This window comes from Solanum verrucosum, unplaced genomic scaffold (assembly GCF_900185275.1).
Source record: "Solanum verrucosum unplaced genomic scaffold, falcon-dt-bn FXZP01000434.1, whole genome shotgun sequence".
Lineage (NCBI taxonomy): Eukaryota > Viridiplantae > Streptophyta > Magnoliopsida > Solanales > Solanaceae > Solanum > Solanum verrucosum.
Window position 1 is genome coordinate 136,537 of NW_026019848.1, and position 10,365 is coordinate 146,901.

Consider the following 10,365-nt stretch of genomic DNA (forward strand, 5'->3'; position numbering starts at 1 on the left):
ATTGGTTTAGGCCAAAACGGAATATCTTCTAAGATTTTCTGGAGCCATTCAGCTTCTTCGCCTGTCTTCTCTAAGGCGATGAATTCAGACTCCATTGTAGAGCGAGCTATACATGTTTGTTTGGATGATTTCCAAGATATTGCTCCTCCACCAATAATGAAAACATATCCACTTGTGGATTTTGTTTCAGTTGACCCAGTAATCCATTTTGCATCACTATATCCTTCAACAACTGCTTGATATTTGTTGTAATGCAAAGCATAGTTTTGAGTGTCATCTAAGTACCTCAAAACTCTCTTCATTGACATCCAATGATTTTGATTGGGATTAGTTGTGTATCGACTTAGTTTACTTATAGCGCAGGCTTTGTCCGGTCGTGTACAGTTCATGACATACATCAAACTTCTCAATACTCTAGCATAGTCCAGTTGAGACCGACTTTCACCTTTATTCTTAGCAAGATTAAGGTTCACATCAATTGGGGTCTTTGCCCTTTTGAAATTCAAGTACTTGAACTTTTCAAGTATCTTTCGAATGTAATGAGACTGAGACAATGCTAGATCGTTAGGAGTTTTATGAATCTTAATTCCCAATATCAAATCGGCAACTCCTAGATCTTTCATATCAAACTTACTAGCGAGCATACGCTTAGTAGTTTTTAAATTAGCAATGTCCTTGCTCATTATCAACATGTCATCCACATATAGACATACAATGACTTCCTGATTTGGAACATCTTTAATATAGACATATTTATCACATTTATTGATCTTAAATCCATTTGCCAACATGGTTTGATCAAACTTTGCATACCATTGTTTTGGTGCTTGTTTTAGTTCATAAAGTGACTTAACAAGTTTGCATACTTTCTTTTCTTTACCGGGAATTATGAAACCCTCAGGTTGTTCCATGTAAATCTCTTCTTCCAGCTCTCCATTTAAGAAGGCGGTTTTCACATCTATTTGATGGATTTCAAGACCGTATACTGCAACTAGGGCAATTAACATTCGAATTGATGTAATCCTAGTTAATGGTGAGTATGTGTCAAAATAATCAAGACCTTCTTTCTGTCTAAAGCCTTTGACAACAAGTCTTGCTTTATATTTGTCAATAGTTCCATCATCTTTCATCTTCCTTTTGAAAATCCATATCCAAACCAAGGGTTTGTTTCCTGGAGGAAAATCAACCAACTCCTAAGTATGGTTACTTAAGATTGATTCAATCTCACTATTGACAGCCTCCTTCCAAGAGGTTGAGTTGCTAGACAACATATCTTCCTTGAAAGTTTAAGGCTCACTTTCAAGAAGGAATTTTACAAAGTCATATCCAAATGAAGTAGATGTCCGTTGACGTTTACTGCGCCTTGGACTCTCTTAATTAGGTACATTCTCTTTTGGTTCTTCTTGAGGTCGTTTAGACCCCCCACTAGATGACTCAAGTCTAGTTTTATACGAATAGATATGTTCAAAGAATTCAACATTATCTGAATCCATTAACGTATTGTCATGACATCCAGATGTTCAGACTTATGAACCAAAAATCGACATGCCTTACTATTTGTGGCATATCCAATGAACACACAATCCACAGTCTTAGGTCCTATTTTCACCCTTTTAGGTATAGGAACTTGGACTTTGGCTAGACACCCCCACACTTTGAAATATTTCAAGTTGGGTTTTCTACCTTTCCATTTCTCGTATGAAATAACATGTGTCTTGGTGTGATCGAGGCACTTTATTGAGTATTCGATTTGCTGTAAGGATAGCTTCCCCGATAAGTTTTGTGGTTAACCTGAACTTATAAGTAAGACATTCGTCAATTCCTTTAAAGTTCGGTCTTTCCTTTCTGCAATTCCATTAGATTGAGGAGAGTAATGAGAAGTAGTTTGATGGATGATTTTATTTTCCAAACATATTTTTGCAACTAGAGATTCATAATCTCCACCTCTATGACTTCTGATCATTTTGATATTTTTATCCAACTGATTTTCAACTTCAGTTTTATATTGCCTAAACGTATCTATTGTTTCATCCTTACAATTTATCAAGTAGACATAACCGTATCTGGTGCAATCGTCAATAAAAGTTATGAAATACTTTTTCCCACCACGTGATGGTGTTGACTTTATGTCACAAATGTTAGTGTGAATCAGTTCTAAGGGGTATGAATTCCTTTTAACAGATATAAGGATGCTTAGCATACTTAGATTCAACACAAACTTGACATTTTGATTTATTGCGCTCAAATTTAAGCAAAACATTTAAGTTAATCTGTTTTCGCAAGGTTTTGTTATTGATGTGTCCCAAAAGTTCATGCCATTAACATTTAGACTCAAGCAAGTAAGAAGAAGCAAAATCTTTATTCATATCAACTGCAATTATATTGAGTTTGAAGAGGCCCTCAGTGAGGTAACCTTTTCCTCCATACATCTCATTCTTACTTACTACAACTTTATCAGAAACAAATACACATTTGAATTCATTCTTGGTAAGAACTGGTATAGAAACTAAGTTCTTTCGCAATTCCAGAACATACAAGATCCTGTTCAAAGTCACCACCTTGCCCGAAGTCATCTTTAAGTGGACCTTGCAAGTTCCTTCAACCTTTGTAGCAGTGGAGTTCGTCATAAACAACTTCTCATCTACTGGTGCTGGAGTATATGATGCAAATAATTCTTTGTTGGCACAAACATGACATGAGGCACCAGAATCTATCCACCATTCTCTTGGATTTCCAACCAAGTTGCATTCCGAAAGCATTGCACAGAGATCATCCATCCCTTCTTTGGATTCAGCCAAATTTGCTTGATCCTTCTTTTTTTCCTTCTTGGGACCCCAACATTCAGTAGCCCTATAATCATGTTTGCCACTATTGAAGAAGTTTCCATTGAATTTCTTCTTCGGAGGATTTCTCTTTGGACCAGATGCTTTCTTTCTTTTCTTCGATTCTCAGTCTTACCATGGGATCTTCAATAGTCATCTCCTTGCGTTTATGTGTCAAGTAGTTTTTGAAGTCCTTCCACAACAGAGGTAACTTCTCAATAATGGCCGCCACTTAAAAAACATCATTCACAATCAATCCTACATTAAAGATTATGTGAGTATTAAGAATAGACTTACTATGTTCAACATAGGCATTAAATAAATTTATACCTTCAGCAAGGAGATCATGGATTATGACCTGCAATTCTTGAATTTAAGTGACGACGGTCTTACTGTCTATCATCTTATAGTCCAAAAACTTTGCCACAATGAACTTCTTTATTCCGCATCCTCTGTTTTGTACTTCTTTTCTAAAGCATCCCAGAGTTCTTTTGAGGTCTTGACACTGTTGTATACATTGTACAGATCATCTTGCAGGCCACTTATAATATAGTTTTTACACAAAAAATTTGAATGTGTCCATACTTTTGTCACTAAGAATTGTTCTTCGGCAGGAGTTTCATCCGACAGAACAGAGACGTTCTCACTAATGAGCCTCTGCAGACTCAACGTAGTCAGATAAAAGAACATCTTCTGCTGCTATCTCTTGAAGTCGACTCCAGAAAACTTTGCAGGTTTCTCGGTCGGTGCAAGGACAACAGTTGAATGATTATGTGCAACCGATGTTGTTACAACAGTCACTGTTAACTTGAATTTGTCATCTTTTTGTCAACAATGGCAGACAATTTAGTATGTGAAATACTAACATTAAAGAGTAAATCCTTACATAGCATGTTTCTGATTTAACGATAAATTTTTTATATTCTTTTAATCGTTAATCGAATGAATTTTAAAATTCCAACAGAGTAGAAAACCATAAAGGTTTTAATCTCCAGAAACTTCAAATATAGAAACCAAATTAAATTTCTTAAGTTTGTTATCTCATCTATTCATGTTAAGAAAAATAGAAACAGAAAATAGATGAAACAAACAAAAATAATAATTCGAGTCCACAGAACCCACTATGTTTCCTTAAGAAATTTAATCCCCTCAAGTACCCGAGGTTACAAATTAATTCCTCCCAAGATAAAATAGATTAACTATTAGAGAAGTAGCAGTACCTCAAACTTCACTAAAACGCAAGAACAACATCGAGAGCACACACATACTCAGTCGATCGACAATTTTATTTTTGTAAGAAAATGTATGCAGAGAGGAAAAAAAATTCAGTGTTTGAAAAATGAGAAAGGACCCTCTATTTATAGTCACTTGTAGCAAGGAACGCGTCTATTCAGACAATGGTTTGAACACTTCTATTCAGACATGTCTTTCCAGAACGTTGTGTCTTTTGGGAACGCAAAATTAATTCGGTTAACTAATTAACATTCTGAATTAATTTTCAAGAGAAAGGAAATTACTTAATGAGATTGATAAAATAATTTTTTTCCAAAAATATTATCAATCAATCACATCATTTGCCAAATCGAAATCCGAATCCAAAGCCGAAGCCGAAGCCGAGTCCGAATCCGAATTTAAACCTGAATCCAAATCCGAATCCAAATTTGAAGCTGAAGCCGAATCTGAATCTGAAATCGAAGTTGAGGCCGAGCGAGCAACGACGACTTTGTCCAAGAATATTATCAATCACATCATTTGCCAAATCCTAATCCGAAGCCGAAGCTGAATCAATGACATCATTTGCCAAATCCAAATCCAAATATGAATCTAAAGTTGAAGTCGAGCGAGCGAGCGACGACTTTGTCCAAAAATATTATCCATCAAATTATTTGCTAAATTCGAGTCAAACAATCAATAATGAAGCATTCAAACAAGAGATTATTAATTAGTTGATAGTATAATTATTTAAAAATCAATAAAATTATCTAATTAACCTTGTTTATGAAAGATAAATTGTAAAACAATATTTTTTATTTATAAATACATATTGCTTGGCCTAGCTAAAAATATAAGCAAACAACTACTTGACACAAATACATTTCATTTGCTAGTCTAAAACTTAGGGTGTGATTGGTAGGAAGGAAAATGTTTTTTTGGAAAATATGTGAATTTCTGACTTATTTTCTCATATTTGGTTGTTGAATAGAAAATATTTTTCGAAAAATATTTTTGTGTTTGGTTTGGAAATGAAAAACATTTTAAAGAAAATATCTTTTATGTTTTACTAGAGAATAGAAAATAATTTTTGACTCAGAAACCAACTCGATAATCGTTCTAGGACATGACCTCGACACACGAACTAAGACACAACCCTAACGACAGATCTGACATCCAACCCAAGACATGTCCCGGACTTTCGACCCGAGACCCGACATTAGAATTAGGACCGGAGATCCGACCAAGGACTTGACCCCGACACCCGAACCTACACTCTGGATGTGGCCGACACTCGAGAACCATTGCTGGCCCCAAGCGAACAGTTGGCATGGCTTACTTACTCAGCACTCTATTCAAGATAAATATTTTTTAAAACAAGTAAACTGAACTGCTCAAAATATAAATTATAATGTATTATAATAACATTCACTACCAAAGTGACAACTCAAGTATCAACTTAATTGAAAAGGAAAAGTAAGGACTCATGAACTAACATCACTAACTCTGTATATGAAGCCTCTAAGAAACTGAGATGGAAGTCGGGACAAGACTCACGACATCCTAATGAACTAAAATACTGAAAACAATAAAAAGGATCCTCTGGAAAGCTAAGAAGCTCACCAACTGACTTTGAGTGCTCAACTGGATCAACGAGGTACTGGATGTTGATCCTGGTTACCTGCGTCGGCATCATAATAAAATGCAGGCCAACTGACATCAGTAAATTGAATGTACGAGTATACAAGTTGGAATGCTAAACATAACTTAAGCTTGAAAAGAATCTGAAAGAAACACTTACCTTGGCTTTACTCAATTCCTGAATAACTTAACTCAATATAAAGCAATAAAACACATGCAATATATAAAAAGCCTTTAAAATAGTAGAAAACAACTTAGTTCGTTAAAGAAAATGCAATAACAAACTCAACTTTATTCATATAATAAAGTAATATAGTTTCTGTGGGAGTTTCTCTAACCGACAACCACCACTATGAGCCTAAGTGGTGATACATTATGTTGCCCACACTACCAGAACTGTCCTATACTTTGCCATCATATAGAATGCCTTAGCTAAGTGGCTCCACTAGTCTATGCTAAAAGTATCTTAAGGAGTCATCTAGATCCTTTACTACCCATGATGGCTACATGGTTTATGGAGACGTGAGTTATCTGACCAACTCCCAAAATATACTTTAGCTCATATGTTTGTAAATATAAAACTCTTTCTTTGGTTTGAGATAAGTACTCAAAAACTTAGCTTAAAAGCTCTTTAGGAAATCTCAGTTTCCTTTCTTGCTTAAATGTGAAAACATTTTAACTCTTGGGAATACTTAGTTCCAGAATAATCTTTGAGAAATGAACTTTACTTTTACTCTTTACTGAAAACTAGCTCAAAGGCTTTTTTGGAAATCTCAGTTTCCTTTCTTGTTTAAATGTACAAACATTTACTCTTTGGGAGTACATAGTCCTGATAAACTCTATTGAAGAAATACACTTCAAACTTTACTCTTTACTCAACTCAAACTCAAGTCTTAAAACAAACTTAAAACATTTGTAAAAGACTTTTGGAAAACTTTATGAACTTTTTTTAACTTGACTCTTGACTTCTTTTGACTTGACTATTAACTTCTCTTGACTTCTCTTGACTTCTCTTGACTTGACTCTTAACTTTCCTTGAATTGAATTATGGATTCAAGGATTGTGATTTGTGATAGAAAAGATCTCATGATGTTTAGGAATGATTTTAGATAGCTAAACATGAGAAATGATTAAGAAATCACTGCCTGGAAACTAGTCCGCAACGCTGAGGTGTATTTAAATTTTTGTTGCAAAAATACTTTTTGAGGCAGAACGGTCCGTGACCGCTCAGTGACGTGAAGGAATTTTTCCCAAATCTGGGGAGCAGGTCCGCGACGCAGAGCCAGTGCCCAGATTTACCCCACAAATTTTCTTCTTCGTTTTCCAGCCCCAATTCGCCCAAACTCGGTTCTTTTTCCCAAAGTCTTTTTAGATTCAGATACCTAGCATATGTACCCATGAACCTAACTCAAAACAACTCTAAAACTCGATGTAATAATCTCATAAACTTCTCCATTTCAGCCCAACTCAAGAACAATATCAAGTTCAAGAATAGATATCAAGAACATCAACTTTCAAACTCTTTTAGGAAGAATTCACACTGAAATAAACATGTTTGGCAGGTGGGTGAATGAACCCAGTGTTATGAAAGCCTCACATTCCTCTTTAGGGATCAACCCTTGTCAAAATCCACAAGCTAAACATCCAAGAACGACGAACTTTGCTCTTTCTCCTCTTTTCTCCTCTTGCGTTCTTTCTCCAACAACCCTAGCGTAAATTTCGAATTGTCTTAACTGAACCAATTCAGTTTAGACCCCAATTTAATTGCTAAAAACGAATTTAATTAATTGGGTGGTGATAAGACCATACTGTCCTTCTAAAATCCGGATTGGACTTTTCTGTTTGAACAACCCAACTTCCAATGGCCATAACTCACTCATACGAACTCGAAATCACGCAAACTCGGCGGTGTTGGAAAGATTTATTCCAATATATTTCCCGCGACATCTGGAAATACACCTAACTCATTTTGAGCTAGGAGTTATGGTCGTTTGAAGTTGAACAAAAAAACTCAAACTTAACCAATTTTCCAGATTTTTTTATTATTTCCAAAAATCACTCTTTCTATTTCTTTCAATTGCGAGATGTTACAATATCTCCCCTTTGGGAACATTCATCCTCGAATGAGATTACTTTTACTAGGCTAAGGGTGTAACATTTAACATTTAACTACAAGCAATGCAAATACAACATGCCACTTACAAATAAATACCAAGAAAATGATTAGTACCTTGATCTGGAATCTCTCTGGTTTCAAATAGATGTGGATATTTCTTCTTCATATCCTTATCAACATCCCAATTAGCTTCCTCAACAAACTGATTCCTTCAAAGAACTTTAACTGATGCTACTTCCTTAGGCCTTAACTTGCGAACTTGACGATCTAGAATCCGAACAGGAATATCTTCATAAGATAAGCTATCCTTGATCCCAATATCTTCAGTCGGTATGATAAGTGAAGGATATCCCATGCACTTCCTCAACATGGAAATGTGGAACACCGGATGGACTGCTGCTAATTCTTGCGGTAGCTCTAACTCATAAACTACATTGCCAATCCTCTTCGATATTCTGTAAAGGTCAATACACCGGGGATTAAGCTTCCCTTTCTTACTAAATTTCATAACACCCTTCATGGGTGACACTTTCAAGTATACCCAATCATCTACTTCAAACTCTAACTCCTTTCTCCTAACATCAGTGTATGATTTATAACGTCTCTGCGCTGTTTTCAACCTATCTTGAATCACTTTCACTTTCTCCATAGCTTGATGAACTAGGTGTGGTCCTATCAACCCTGCTTCACCAACTTCAAACCATCCAATAAGAGATCTGCATCTTCTCCCGTAAAGAGCCTTATATGGAGCTATTTGGATGCTAGCATGGTAACTATTGTTATAAGCAAACTCAATGAGAGATAGGTGATCATCCCAATTACCCTTGAAATCAATCACACAATCTACCTTGATACCTCAAAACACTATCTCCCCCTTGTTCAATAGCTACCACTTTTTGCTTATGAACATTTGCCTTTAATTCAAGCAATAGAGGATCTTGGTGTTGCTTATCTTTTACTTCTGACACTAATGATGATTCATCCTCATTCATCACCACTACTCCTCCTTCTATGGAATCCATTAGTAGAACTCCTAGCCTTGAAAGTCTATGCACCTCTTTTGCTAACTATTTCTTACCTTCCTCAAAATGGGCGGTACTACCCATAGATAATCTACTCAAGGCATCAGCAACAACATTAGCCTTACCTAGGTGATAGATAATACTCATGTCATAATCTTTGAGTAACTTTAACCACCTTCTCTGTTTGAGATTAAGCTCTTTTGACTAAACACATACTGAAGACTCTTGTGATCGGTGAATACATCCACATGAACACCATAAAGATAATGATGCCGTATTTTCAAAGCAAATACTGTGACAGCCAACTCTAGATCATGGGTTGGGTAATTCTTCTCATGAACTTTCAACTGTATGTAGGCATAAGCTATAACTTTGCCATTCTACATTAACACACAACCCAAACCAACTCTAGATTCATCATAATACACCACAAAACCTTGAGTACCCTCTGGTAAAGTTAACACTGGGGCAGTAGTCAACCTCTTTTTCAATTCTTGAAACATTTTCTCACAAGCTTCAGACCATTGAAACTCCACTGTTTTCTGAGTCAACTTGGTCAAAGGAGATGAAATAGATAAAAATCCCTCGACAAACCTTCTATAATATCCAGCCAACCCCAAGAAACTCCTAATATCAATTGGAGATATGGGTCTAGGCCAATTCTGCACTGCCCCTATCTTCTGAGTATCAATTTTAATTCCCTCTCTAGACACAATGTGGCCTCAGAATGCCAAAGACTCAAGCCAAAACTCACACTTAAAGAACTTGGCATACAACTCTCTATCTTTTAGAGTCTGGAAAACTATTCTGAGATGACTAGCATGATCTTCTTCATTCCTCGAATAGATTAGTATGTCATCAATGAATAGGATAACAAACATATCTAAATAAGGTTTGAATAATCTATTCATAAGGTCCATGAATGTTGCAGCGCATTGGTCAAACCAAAGGACATAACTAAGAACTCATAATGATCATAACGGGTCCTGAATGTTATTCTTTGGAATATCACATTCCCTTAATTTCAGCTGATGGTAACCTGATATGAGGTCTATCTTTGAGAAACACGAAGCAACCTGAAGCTTGATCGAAAAGAACATAAATACTCGAAAAAGGGTACTTATTCTTGATAGTAACCTTGTTCAACTGATGGTAATCTATACACATCCTAAGGGAACCATCTTTCTTTCTCACAAATAGGACCGGACATCCTCAAGGTGAGATATCTAGTCAAATAAAGCCCTTATCAAAGAGATATTTCAACTGCTCTTTTAACTCTTTCAACTCTGTTGGTGCCATTCTATATGGCGAAATAGAGATAGGACGAGTATCTAGAAGAATATCTATATCGAAGTTTATTTCTCTCTCAGGAAGGACTCCGATTAGATCATCTGAAAAGACTTTTGGAAACTTTTTTACTACTGAAACTGACTGAATATGAGGTATCTCAACACTAGAGTCATTAACTCAGACTAAGTGATAGACACGCCCCTTGGAAACTAACTTTCTCGCCTTAAGGTACGAAATAAAACGACCCTTAGGCACTGATGAA